This window comes from Oncorhynchus nerka, unplaced genomic scaffold (assembly GCF_034236695.1).
Source record: "Oncorhynchus nerka isolate Pitt River unplaced genomic scaffold, Oner_Uvic_2.0 unplaced_scaffold_727, whole genome shotgun sequence".
Lineage (NCBI taxonomy): Eukaryota > Metazoa > Chordata > Actinopteri > Salmoniformes > Salmonidae > Oncorhynchus > Oncorhynchus nerka.
The window spans coordinates 209073-224072 of NW_027040463.1; the positions used below are offsets into that span (position 1 = coordinate 209073).

A 15000-nucleotide genomic window follows, 5' to 3' on the forward strand; every position below is an offset into this window, starting at 1 on the left:
TTAGTTAGTAACATTGTCCTGGTCTATAATACCTCCAGAACTCTAGTAGTAGTAATAGTTAGTTAGTAACATGGTCCTGGTCTATAATACCTCCAGAACTCTAGTAGTAGTAATAGTTAGTAACATTGTCCTGGTGTATAATACCTCCAGAACTCTAGTAGTAGTAATAGTTAGTAACATTGTCCTGGTCTATAATACCTCCAGATCTCTAGTAGTAGTAATAGTTAGTAACATGGTCCTGGTCTATAATACCTCCAGAACTCTAGTAGTAGTAATAGTTAGTAACATTGTCCTGGTCTATAATACCTCCAGAACTCTAGTAGTAGTAATAGTTAGTAACATGGTCCTGGTCTATAATACCTCCAGAACTCTAGTAGTAGTAATAGTTAGTAACATTGTCCTGGTCTATAATACATCCAGAACTCTAGTAGTAGTAATAGTTAGTTAAACATTGTCCTGGTCTATAATACCTCCAGAACTCTAGTAGTAGTAATAGTTAGTAACATTGTCCTGGTCTATAATACCTCCAGAACTCTAGTAGTAGTAATAGTTAGTTAGTAACATTGTCATTGTCTGGTCTATAATACCTCCAGAACTCTAGTAGTAGTAATAGTTAGTTAGTAACATTGTCCTGGTCTATAATACCTCCAGAACTCTAGTAGTAGTAATAGTTAGTAACATTGTCCTGGTGTATAATACCTCCAGAACTCTAGTAGTAGTAATAGTTAGTAACATTGTCCTGGTGTATAATACCTCCAGAACTCTAGCAGTAGTAATAGTTAGTAACATTGTCCTGGTCTATAATACCTCCAGAACTCTAGTAGTAGTAATAGTTAGTAACATGGTCCTGGTCTATAATACCTCCAGAACTCTAGTAGTAGTAATAGTTAGTTAGTAACATTGTCCTGGTCTATAATACCTCCAGAACTCTAGTACTAGTAATAGTTAGTAACATTGTCCTGGTCTATAATACCTCCAGAACTCTAGTAGTAGTAATAGTTAGTAACATGGTCCTGGTCTATAATACCTCCAGAACTCTAGTAGTAGTAATAGTTAGTAACATTGTCCTGGTCTATAATACCTCCAGAACTCTAGTAGTAGTAATAGTTAGTAACATTGTCCTGGTCTATAATACCTCCAGAACTCTAGTAGTAGTAATAGTTAGTAACATTGTCCTGGTCTATAATACCTCCAGAACTCTAGTAGTAGTAATAGTTAGTAACATTGTCCTGGTCTATAATACCTCCAGAACTCTAGTAGTAGTAATAGTTAGTAACATGGTCCTGGTCTATAATACCTCCAGAACTCTAGTAGTAGTAATAGTTAGTAACATTGTCCTGGTCTATAATACCTCCAGAACTCTAGTAGTAGTAATAGTTAGTAACATTGTCCTGGTCTATAATACCTCCAGAACTCTAGTAGTAGTAATAGTTAGTAACATTGTCCTGGTCTATAATACCTCCAGAACTCTAGTAGTAGTAATAGTTAGTAACATTGTCCTGGTCTATAATACCTCCAGAACTCTAGTAATAGTTAGTAACATTGTCCTGGTCTATAATACCTCCAGAACTCTAGTAGTAGTAATAGTTAGTAACATTGTCCTGGTCTATAATACCTCCAGAACTCTAGTAGTAGTAATAGTTAGTTAGTAACATTGTCCTGGTCTATAATACCTCCAGAACTCTAGTAGTAGTAATAGTTAGTTAGTAACATGGTCCTGGTCTATAATACCTCCAGAACTCTAGTAGTAGTAATAGTTAGTTAGTAACATTGTCCTGGTCTATAATACCTCCAGAACTCTAGTAGTAGTAATAGTTAGTTAGTAACATTGTCCTGGTCTATAATACCTCCAGAACTCTAGTAATAGTTAACATTGTAGTAATAGTTAGTTAGTAACATGGTCCTGGTCTATAATACCTCCAGAACTCTAGTAGTAGTAATAGTTAGTAACATGGTCCTGGTCTATAATACCTCCAGAACTCTAGTAGTAGTAATAGTTAGTAACATTGTCCTGGTCTATAATACCTCCAGAACTCTAGCAGTAGTAATAGTTAGTAACATTGTCCTGGTCTATAATACCTCCAGAACTCTAGTAGTAGTAATAGTTAGTAACATGGTCCTGGTCTATAATACCTCCAGAACTCTAGTAGTAGTAATAGTTAGTAACATTGTCCTGGTCTATAATACCTCCAGAACTCTAGTAGTAGTAATAGTTAGTAACATTGTCCTGGTCTATAATACCTCCAGAACTCTAGTAGTAGTAATAGTTAGTAACATTGTCCTGGTCTATAATACCTCCAGAACTCTAGTAGTAGTAATAGTTAGTAACATTGTCCTGGTCTATAATACCTCCAGAACTCTAGTAGTAGTAATAGTTAGTAACATTGTCCTGGTCTATAATACCTCCAGAACTCTAGTAGTAGTAATAGTTAGTAATAGTTAGTAACATTGTCCTGGTCTATAATACCTCCAGAACTCTAGTAATAGTTAGTAACATTGTCCTGGTCTATAATACCTCCAGAACTCTAGTAGTAGTAATAGTTAGTAACATTGTCCTGGTGTATAATACCTCCAGAACTCTAGTAGTAGTAATAGTTAGTAACATTGTCCTGGTCTATAATACCTCCAGAACTCTAGTAGTAGTAATAGTTAGTAACATTGTCCTGGTCTATAATACCTCCAGAACTCTAGTAGTAGTAATAGTTAGTAACATTGTCCTGGTCTATAATACCTCCAGAACTCTAGTAGTAGTAATAGTTAGTAAACATTGTCCTGGTCTATAATACCTCCAGAACTCTAGTAGTAGTAATAGTTAGTAACATTGTCCTGGTCTATAATACCTCCAGAACTCTAGTAGTAGTAATAGTTAGTAACATGGTCCTGGTCTATAATACCTCCAGAACTCTAGTAGTAGTAATAGTTAGTAACATTGTCCTGGTCTATAATACCTCCAGAACTCTAGTAGTAGTAATAGTTAGTAACATTGTCCTGGTCTATAATACCTCCAGAACTCTAGTAGTAGTAATAGTTAGTAACATTGTCCTGGTCTATAATACCTCCAGAACTCTAGTAGTAGTAATAGTTAGTAACATTGTCCTGGTCTATAATACCTCCAGAACTCTAGTAGTAGTAATAGTTAGTAACATTGTCCTGGTCTATAATACCTCCAGAACTCTAGTAGTAGTAATAGAACTCTAGTAGTAACATTGTAACCTGGTCTATAATACCTCCAGAACTCTAGTAGTAGTAATAGTTAAACATTGTCCTGGTCTATAATACCTCCAGAACTCTAGCAGTAGTAATAGTTAGTAACATTGTCCTGGTCTATAATACCTCCAGAACTCTAGTACTAGTAATAGTTAGTAACATTGTCCTGGTCTATAATACCTCCAGAACTCTAGCAGTAGTAATAGTTAGTAACATTGTCCTGGTCTATAATACCTCCAGAACTCTAGTAGTAGTAATAGTTAGTAAACATGGTCCTGGTCTATAATACCTCCAGAACTCTAGTAGTAGTAATAGTTAGTTAAACATTGTCCTGGTCTATAATACCTCCAGAACTCTAGTAGTAGTAATAGTTAGTTAGTAACATGGTCCTGGTCTATAATACCTCCAGAACTCTAGTAGTAGTAATAGTTAGTAACATTGTCCTGGTCTATAATACCTCCAGAACTCTAGTAGTAGTAATAGTTAGTTAGTAACATGGTCCTGGTCTATAATACTTCCAGAACTCTAGTACTAGTAGTAGTTAGTAACATGGTCCTGGTCTATAATACCTCCAGAACTCTAGTAGTAGTAATAGTTAGTAACATGGTCCTGGTCTATAATACCTCCAGAACTCTAGTAGTAGTAATAGTTAGTAACATGGTCCTGGTCTATAATACCTCCAGAACTCTAGTAGTAGTAATAGTTAGTAACATTGTCCTGGTCTATAATACCTCCAGAACTCTAGTAGTAGTAATAGTTAGTAACATTGTCCTGGTCTATAATACCTCCAGAACTCTAGTAGTAGTAATAGTTAGTAACATGGTCCTGGTCTATAATACCTCCAGAACTCTAGTAGTAGTAATAGTTAGTAACATTGTCCTGGTCTATAATACCTCCAGAACTCTAGTAGTAGTAATAGTTAGTTAAACATTGTCCTGGTCTATAATACCTCCAGAACTCTAGTAATAGTAATAGTTAGTAACATTGTCCTGGTCTATAATACCTCCAGAACTCTAGTAGTAGTAATAGTTAGTAACATTGTCCTGGTCTATAATACCTCCAGAACTCTAGTAGTAGTAATAGTTAGTAACATTGTCCTGGTCTATAATACCTCCAGAACTCTAGTAGTAGTAATAGTTAGTAACATTGTCCTGGTCTATAATACCTCCAGAACTCTAGTAGTAGTAATAGTTAGTAATATTGTCCTGGTCTATAATACCTCCAGAACTCTAGTAGTAGTAATAGTTAGTAACATTGTCCTGGTCTATAATACCTCCAGAACTCTAGTAGTAGTAATAGTTAGTTAGTAACATTGTCCTGGTCTATAATACCTCCAGAACTCTAGTAGTAGTAATAGTTAGTTAGTAACATTGTCCTGGTCTATAATACCTCCAGAACTCTAGTAGTAGTAATAGTTAGTAACATTGTCCTGGTCTATAATACCTCCAGAACTCTAGCAGTAGTAATAGTTAGTAACATTGTCCTGGTCTATAATACCTCCAGAACTCTAGTAGTAGTTAGTAACATTGTCCTGGTCTATAATACCTCCAGAACTCTAGTAGTAGTAATAGTTAGTAACATGGTCCTGGTCTATAATACCTCCAGAACTCTAGTAGTAGTAATAGTTAGTAACATGGTCCTGGTCTATAATACCTCCAGAACTCTAGTAGTAGTAATAGTTAGTAACATGGTCCTGGTCTATAATACCTCCAGAACTCTAGTAGTAGTAATAGTTAGTAACATGGTCCTGGTCTATAATACCTCCAGAACTCTAGTAATAGTAATAGTTAGTAACATGGTCCTGGTCTATAATACCTCCAGAACTCTAGTAGTAGTAATAGTTAGTTAGTAACATTGTCCTGGTCTATAATACCCCCAGAACTCTAGTAGTAGTAATAGTTAGTAACATGGTCCTGGTCTATAATACCTCCAGAACTCTAGTAGTAGTAATAGTTAGTTAGTAACATGGTCCTGGTCTATAATACCTCCAGAACTCTAGTAGTAGTAATAGTTAGTTAGTAACATGGTCCTGGTCTATAATACCTCCAGAACTCTAGTAATAGTTAGTAACATTGTCCTGGTGTATAATACCTCCAGAACTCTAGTAGTAGTAATAGTTAGTTAGTAACATTGTCCCGGTCTATAATACCTCCAGAACTCTAGTAGTAGTAATAGTTAGTTAGTAACATGGTCCTGGTCTATAATACCCCCAGAACTCTAGTAGTAGTAATAGTTAGTAACATTGTCCTGGTGTATAATACCTCCAGAACTCTAGTAGTAGTAATAGTTAGTTAGTAACATTGTCCTGGTCTATAATACCTCCAGAACTCTAGTAGTAGTAATAGTTAGTTAGTAACATTGTCCTGGTCTATAATACCTCCAGAACTCTAGTAGTAGTAATAGTTAGTTAGTAACATTGTCCTGGTCTATAATACCTCCAGAACTCTAGTAGTAGTAATAGTTAGTAAAATGGTCCTGGTCTATAATACCTCCAGAACTCTAGTAATAGTTAGTAACATTGTCCTGGTCTATAATACCTCCAGAACTCTAGTAGTAGTAATAGTTAGTTAGTAACATTGTCCTGGTCTATAATACCTCCAGAACTCTAGTACTAGTAATAGTTAGTAACATTGTCCTGGTCTATAATACCTCCAGAACTCTAGTAGTAGTAATAGTTAGTTAGTAACATTGTCCTGGTCTATAATACCTCCAGAACTCTAGTAGTAGTAATAGTTAGTAACATGGTCCTGGTCTATAATACCTCCAGAACTCTAGTAGTAGTAATAGTTAGTAACATGGTCCTGGTCTATAATACCTCCAGAACTCTAGTAGTAGTAATAGTTAGTAACATTGTCCTGGTCTATAATACCTCCAGAACTCTAGTAGTAGTTAGTAACATTGTCCTGGTCTATAATACCTCCAGAACTCTAGTACTAGTAATAGTTAGTAACATGGTCCTGGTCTATAATACCTCCAGAACTCTAGTACTAGTAATAGTTAGTAACATGGTCCTGGTCTATAATACCTCCAGAACTCTAGTACTAGTAATAGTTAGTAACATTGTCCTGGTCTATAATACCTCCAGAACTCTAGTAGTAGTAATAGTTAGTTAGTAACATTGTCCTGGTCTATAATACCTCCAGAACTCTAGCAGTAGTAATAGTTAGTAACATTGTCCTGGTCTATAATACCTCCAGAACTCTAGTAGTAGTAATAGTTAGTTAGTAACATTGTCCTGGTCTATAATACCTCCAGAACTCTAGTAATAGTTAGTAACATTGTCCTGGTCTATAAGACCTCCAGAACTCTAGTAGTAGTAATAGTTAGTTAGTAACATGGTCCTGGTCTATAATACCTCCAGAACTCTAGCAGTAGTAATAGTTAGTAACATTGTCCTGGTCTATAATACCTCCAGAACTCTAGTAGTAGTAATAGTTAGTTAGTAACATTGTCCTGGTCTATAATACCTCCAGAACTCTAGTAGTAGTAATAGTTAGTTAGTAACATGGTCCTGGTCTATAATACCTCCAGAACTCTAGTAGTAGTAATAGTTAGTAACATTGTCCTGGTGTATAATACCTCCAGAACTCTAGTAGTAGTAATAGTTAGTAACATTGTCCTGGTCTATAATACCTCCAGATCTCTAGTAGTAGTAATAGTTAGTAACATGGTCCTGGTCTATAATACCTCCAGAACTCTAGTAGTAGTAATAGTTAGTAACATTGTCCTGGTCTATAATACCTCCAGAACTCTAGTAGTAGTAATAGTTAGTAACATTGTCCTGGTCTATAATACCTCCAGAACTCTAGTAGTAGTAATAGTTAGTAACATTGTCCTGGTCTATAATACCTCCAGAACTCTAGTAGTAGTAATAGTTAGTAACATGGTCCTGGTCTATAATACCTCCAGAACTCTAGTAGTAGTAATAGTTAGTAACATGGTCCTGGTCTATAATACCTCCAGAACTCTAGTAGTAGTAATAGTTAGTAACATTGTCCTGGTCTATAATACATCCAGAACTCTAGTAGTAGTAATAGTTAGTAACATGGTCCTGGTCTATAATACCTCCAGAACTCTAGTAGTAGTAATAGTTAGTTAGTAACATTGTCCTGGTCTATAATACCTCCAGAACTCTAGTAGTAGTAATAGTTAGTAACATTGTCCTGGTGTATAATACCTCCAGAACTCTAGCAGTAGTAATAGTTAGTTAGTAACATTGTCCTGGTCTATAATACCTCCAGAACTCTAGTAGTAGTAATAGTTAGTTAGTAACATTGTCCTGGTCTATAATACCTCCAGAACTCTAGTAGTAGTAATAGTTAGTAACATTGTCCTGGTCTATAATACCTCCAGAACTCTAGTAGTAGTAATAGTTAGTTAGTAACATTGTCCTGGTCTATAATACCTCCAGAACTCTAGTAGTAGTAATAGTTAGTTAGTAACATTGTCCTGGTCTATAATACCTCCAGAACTCTAGTAGTAGTAATAGTTAGTAACATTGTCCTGGTGTATAATACCTCCAGAACTCTAGTAGTAGTAATAGTTAGTTAGTAACATTGTCCTGGTCTATAATACCTCCAGAACTCTAGTAGTAGTAATAGTTAGTAACATTGTCCTGGTGTATAATACCTCCAGAACTCTAGCAGTAGTAATAGTTAGTTAGTAACATTGTCCTGGTCTATAATACCTCCAGAACTCTAGTAGTAGTAATAGTTAGTAACATGGTCCTGGTCTATAATACCTCCAGAACTCTAGTAGTAGTAATAGTTAGTTAGTAACATTGTCCTGGTCTATAATACCTCCAGAACTCTAGTACTAGTAATAGTTAGTAACATTGTCCTGGTCTATAATACCTCCAGAACTCTAGTAGTAGTAATAGTTAGTAACATGGTCCTGGTCTATAATACCTCCAGAACTCTAGTAGTAGTAATAGTTAGTAACATTGTCCTGGTCTATAATACCTCCAGAACTCTAGTAGTAGTAATAGTTAGTAACATTGTCCTGGTCTATAATACCTCCAGAACTCTAGTAGTAGTAATAGTTAGTAACATTGTCCTGGTCTATAATACCTCCAGAACTCTAGTAGTAGTAATAGTTAGTAACATTGTCCTGGTCTATAATACCTCCAGAACTCTAGTAGTAGTAATAGTTAGTAACATGGTCCTGGTCTATAATACCTCCAGAACTCTAGTAGTAGTAATAGTTAGTAACATTGTCCTGGTCTATAATACCTCCAGAACTCTAGTAGTAGTAATAGTTAGTAACATTGTCCTGGTCTATAATACCTCCAGAACTCTAGTAGTAGTTAGTAACATTGTCCTGGTCTATAATACCTCCAGAACTCTAGTAATAGTAATAGTTAGTAACATTGTCCTGGTCTATAATACCTCCAGAACTCTAGTAGTAGTAATAGTTAGTAACATTGTCCTGGTCTATAATACCTCCAGAACTCTAGTAATAGTTAGTAACATTGTCCTGGTCTATAATACCTCCAGAACTCTAGTAGTAGTAATAGTTAGTTAGTAACATGGTCCTGGTCTATAATACCTCCAGAACTCTAGTAGTAGTAATAGTTAGTTAGTAACATTGTCCTGGTCTGTAATACCTCCAGAACTCTAGTAGTAGTAATAGTTAGTTAGTAACATGGTCCTGGTCTATAATACCTCCAGAACTCTAGTAGTAGTAATAGTTAGTAACATTGTCCTGGTCTATAATACCTCCAGAACTCTAGTAGTAGTAATAGTTAGTTAGTAACATGGTCCTGGTCTATAATACCTCCAGAACTCTAGCAGTAGTAATAGTTAGTAACATTGTCCTGGTCTATAATACCTCCAGAACTCTAGTAATAGTTAGTAACATGGTCCTGGTCTATAATACCTCCAGAACTCTAGTAGTAGTAATAGTTAGTAACATGGTCCTGGTCTATAATACCTCCAGAACTCTAGTAGTAGTAATAGTTAGTAACATTGTCCTGGTCTATAATACCTCCAGAACTCTAGCAGTAGTAATAGTTAGTAACATTGTCCTGGTCTATAAGACCTCCAGAACTCTAGTAGTAGTAATAGTTAGTAACATGGTCCTGGTCTATAATACCTCCAGAACTCTAGTAGTAGTAATAGTTAGTAACATTGTCCTGGTCTATAATACCTCCAGAACTCTAGTAGTAGTAATAGTTAGTTAGTAACATTGTCCTGGTCTATAATACCTCCAGAACTCTAGTAATAGTAATAGTTAGTAACATTGTCCTGGTCTATAATACCTCCAGAACTCTAGTAGTAGTAATAGTTAGTAACATTGTCCTGGTCTATAATACCTCCAGAACTCTAGTAGTAGTAATAGTTAGTAACATTGTCCTGGTGTATAATACCTCCAGAACTCTAGTAGTAGTAATAGTTAGTTAGTAACATTGTCCTGGTCTATAATACCTCCAGAACTCTAGTAGTAGTAATAGTTAGTAACATTGTCCTGGTGTATAATACCTCCAGAACTCTAGCAGTAGTAATAGTTAGTTAGTAACATTGTCCTGGTCTATAATACCTCCAGAACTCTAGTAGTAGTAATAGTTAGTAACATGGTCCTGGTCTATAATACCTCCAGAACTCTAGTAGTAGTAATAGTTAGTTAGTAACATTGTCCTGGTCTATAATACCTCCAGAACTCTAGTACTAGTAATAGTTAGTAACATTGTCCTGGTCTATAATACCTCCAGAACTCTAGTAGTAGTAATAGTTAGTAACATGGTCCTGGTCTATAATACCTCCAGAACTCTAGTAGTAGTAATAGTTAGTAACATTGTCCTGGTCTATAATACCTCCAGAACTCTAGTAGTAGTAATAGTTAGTAACATTGTCCTGGTCTATAATACCTCCAGAACTCTAGTAGTAGTAATAGTTAGTAACATTGTCCTGGTCTATAATACCTCCAGAACTCTAGTAGTAGTAATAGTTAGTAACATTGTCCTGGTCTATAATACCTCCAGAACTCTAGTAGTAGTAATAGTTAGTAACATGGTCCTGGTCTATAATACCTCCAGAACTCTAGTAGTAGTAATAGTTAGTAACATTGTCCTGGTCTATAATACCTCCAGAACTCTAGTAGTAGTAATAGTTAGTAACATTGTCCTGGTCTATAATACCTCCAGAACTCTAGTAGTAGTTAGTAACATTGTCCTGGTCTATAATACCTCCAGAACTCTAGTAATAGTAATAGTTAGTAACATTGTCCTGGTCTATAATACCTCCAGAACTCTAGTAGTAGTAATAGTTAGTAACATTGTCCTGGTCTATAATACCTCCAGAACTCTAGTAATAGTTAGTAACATTGTCCTGGTCTATAATACCTCCAGAACTCTAGTAGTAGTAATAGTTAGTTAGTAACATGGTCCTGGTCTATAATACCTCCAGAACTCTAGTAGTAGTAATAGTTAGTTAGTAACATTGTCCTGGTCTATAATACCTCCAGAACTCTAGTAGTAGTAATAGTTAGTTAGTAACATGGTCCTGGTCTATAATACCTCCAGAACTCTAGTAGTAGTAATAGTTAGTAACATTGTCCTGGTCTATAATACCTCCAGAACTCTAGTAGTAGTAATAGTTAGTTAGTAACATGGTCCTGGTCTATAATACCTCCAGAACTCTAGCAGTAGTAATAGTTAGTAACATTGTCCTGGTCTATAATACCTCCAGAACTCTAGTAATAGTTAGTAACATGGTCCTGGTCTATAATACCTCCAGAACTCTAGTAGTAGTAATAGTTAGTAACATGGTCCTGGTCTATAATACCTCCAGAACTCTAGTAGTAGTAATAGTTAGTAACATTGTCCTGGTCTATAATACCTCCAGAACTCTAGCAGTAGTAATAGTTAGTAACATTGTCCTGGTCTATAAGACCTCCAGAACTCTAGTAGTAGTAATAGTTAGTAACATGGTCCTGGTCTATAATACCTCCAGAACTCTAGTAGTAGTAATAGTTAGTAACATTGTCCTGGTCTATAATACCTCCAGAACTCTAGTAGTAGTAATAGTTAGTTAGTAACATTGTCCTGGTCTATAATACCTCCAGAACTCTAGTAATAGTAATAGTTAGTAACATTGTCCTGGTCTATAATACCTCCAGAACTCTAGTAGTAGTAATAGTTAGTAACATGGTCCTGGTCTATAATACCTCCAGAACTCTAGTAGTAGTAATAGTTAGTAACATTGTCCTGGTCTATAATACCTCCAGAACTCTAGTAGTAGTAATAGTTAGTAACATTGTCCTGGTCTATAATACCTCCAGAACTCTAGTAGTAGTAATAGTTAGTAACATTGTCCTGGTCTATAATACCTCCAGAACTCTAGTAGTAGTAATAGTTAGTAACATTGTCCTGGTCTATAATACCTCCAGAACTCTAGTAGTAGTAATAGTTAGTAACATTGTCCTGGTCTATAATACCTCCAGAACTCTAGTAGTAGTAATAGTTAGTAACATTGTCCTGGTCTATAATACCTCCAGAACTCTAGTAGTAGTAATAGTTAGTTAGTAACATTGTCCTGGTCTATAATACCTCCAGAACTCTAGTAGTAGTAATAGTTAGTTAGTAACATTGTCCTGGTCTATAATACCTCCAGAACTCTAGTAGTAGTAATAGTTAGTAACATTGTCCTGGTCTATAATACCTCCAGAACTCTAGCAGTAGTAATAGTTAGTAACATTGTCCTGGTCTATAATACCTCCAGAACTCTAGTAGTAGTTAGTAACATTGTCCTGGTCTATAATACCTCCAGAACTCTAGTAGTAGTAATAGTTAGTAACATGGTCCTGGTCTATAATACCTCCAGAACTCTAGTAGTAGTAATAGTTAGTAACATGGTCCTGGTCTATAATACCTCCAGAACTCTAGTAGTAGTAATAGTTAGTAACATGGTCCTGGTCTATAATACCTCCAGAACTCTAGTAATAGTAATAGTTAGTAACATGGTCCTGGTCTATAATACCTCCAGAACTCTAGTAGTAGTAATAGTTAGTTAGTAACATTGTCCTGGTCTATAATACCCCCAGAACTCTAGTAGTAGTAATAGTTAGTAACATGGTCCTGGTCTATAATACCTCCAGAACTCTAGTAGTAGTAATAGTTAGTTAGTAACATGGTCCTGGTCTATAATACCCCCAGAACTCTAGTAGTAGTAATAGTTAGTTAGTAACATGGTCCTGGTCTATAATACCTCCAGAACTCTAGTAATAGTTAGTAACATTGTCCTGGTGTATAATACCTCCAGAACTCTAGTAGTAGTAATAGTTAGTTAGTAACATTGTCCCGGTCTATAATACCTCCAGAACTCTAGTAGTAGTAATAGTTAGTTAGTAACATGGTCCTGGTCTATAATACCCCCAGAACTCTAGTAGTAGTAATAGTTAGTAACATGGTCCTGGTCTATAATACCTCCAGAACTCTAGTAATAGTTAGTAACATTGTCCTGGTGTATAATACCTCCAGAACTCTAGTAGTAGTAATAGTTAGTTAGTAACATTGTCCTGGTCTATAATACCTCCAGAACTCTAGTAGTAGTAATAGTTAGTTAGTAACATTGTCCTGGTCTATAATACCTCCAGAACTCTAGTAGTAGTAATAGTTAGTTAGTAACATTGTCCTGGTCTATAATACCTCCAGAACTCTAGTAGTAGTAATAGTTAGTAAAATGGTCCTGGTCTATAATACCTCCAGAACTCTAGTAATAGTTAGTAACATTGTCCTGGTCTATAATACCTCCAGAACTCTAGTAGTAGTAATAGTTAGTTAGTAACATTGTCCTGGTCTATAATACCTCCAGAACTCTAGTACTAGTAATAGTTAGTAACATTGTCCTGGTCTATAATACCTCCAGAACTCTAGTAGTAGTAATAGTTAGTTAGTAACATTGTCCTGGTCTATAATACCTCCAGAACTCTAGTAGTAGTAATAGTTAGTAACATGGTCCTGGTCTATAATACCTCCAGAACTCTAGTAGTAGTAATAGTTAGTAACATGGTCCTGGTCTATAATACCTCCAGAACTCTAGTAGTAGTAATAGTTAGTAACATTGTCCTGGTCTATAATACCTCCAGAACTCTAGTAGTAGTTAGTAACATTGTCCTGGTCTATAATACCTCCAGAACTCTAGTACTAGTAATAGTTAGTAACATGGTCCTGGTCTATAATACCTCCAGAACTCTAGTACTAGTAATAGTTAGTAACATGGTCCTGGTCTATAATACCTCCAGAACTCTAGTACTAGTAATAGTTAGTAACATTGTCCTGGTCTATAATACCTCCAGAACTCTAGTAGTAGTAATAGTTAGTTAGTAACATTGTCCTGGTCTATAATACCTCCAGAACTCTAGCAGTAGTAATAGTTAGTAACATTGTCCTGGTCTATAATACCTCCAGAACTCTAGTAGTAGTAATAGTTAGTTAGTAACATTGTCCTGGTCTATAATACCTCCAGAACTCTAGTAATAGTTAGTAACATTGTCCTGGTCTATAAGACCTCCAGAACTCTAGTAGTAGTAATAGTTAGTTAGTAACATGGTCCTGGTCTATAATACCTCCAGAACTCTAGCAGTAGTAATAGTTAGTAACATTGTCCTGGTCTATAATACCTCCAGAACTCTAGTAATAGTTAGTAACATGGTCCTGGTCTATAATACCTCCAGAACTCTAGTAGTAGTAATAGTTAGTAACATGGTCCTGGTCTATAATACCTCCAGAACTCTAGTAGTAGTAATAGTTAGTAACATTGTCCTGGTCTATAATACCTCCAGAACTCTAGCAGTAGTAATAGTTAGTAACATTGTCCTGGTCTATAAGACCTCCAGAACTCTAGTAGTAGTAATAGTTAGTAACATGGTCCTGGTCTATAATACCTCCAGAACTCTAGTAGTAGTAATAGTTAGTAACATTGTCCTGGTCTATAATACCTCCAGAACTCTAGTAGTAGTAATAGTTAGTTAGTAACATTGTCCTGGTCTATAATACCTCCAGAACTCTAGTAGTAGTAATAGTTAGTAACATTGTCCTGGTCTATAATACCTCCAGAACTCTAGTAGTAGTAATAGTTAGTAACATTGTCCTGGTCTATAATACCTCCAGAACTCTAGTAGTAGTAATAGTTAGTAACATTGTCCTGGTCTATAATACCTCCAGAACTCTAGTAGTAGTAATAGTTAGTTAGTAACATTGTCCTGGTCTATAATACCTCCAGAACTCTAGTAGTAGTAATAGTTAGTTAGTAACATTGTCCTGGTCTATAATACCTCCAGAACTCTAGTAATAGTAATAGTTAGTAACATTGTCCTGGTCTATAATACCTCCAGAACTCTAGCAGTAGTAATAGTTAGTAACATTGTCCTGGTCTATAATACCTCCAGAACTCTAGTAGTAGTTAGTAACATTGTCCTGGTCTATAATACCTCCAGAACTCTAGTAGTAGTAATAGTTAGTAACATGGTCCTGGTCTATAATACCTCCAGAACTCTAGTAGTAGTAATAGTTAGTAACATGGTCCTGGTCTATAATACCTCCAGAACTCTAGTAGTAGTAATAGTTAGTAACATGGTCCTGGTCTATAATACCTCCAGAACTCTAGTAATAGTAATAGTTAGTAACATGGTCCTGGTCTATAATACCTCCAGAACTCTAGTAGTAGTAATAGTTAGTTAGTAACATTGTCCTGGTCTATAATACCCCCAGAACTCTAGTAGTAGTAATAGTTAGTAACATGGTCCTGGTCTATAATACCTCCAGAACTCTAGTAGTAGTAATAGTTAGTTAGTAAC

General features: G+C 35.7%; 1 protein-coding gene across 1 annotated transcript in view; it reads left to right on the forward strand.

The window, feature by feature from the left end:
• Nucleotides 1-15000, forward strand: part of LOC115128038 (probable E3 ubiquitin-protein ligase HERC1) — an 89063-nt gene that overhangs the window by 69569 nt on the left and 4494 nt on the right.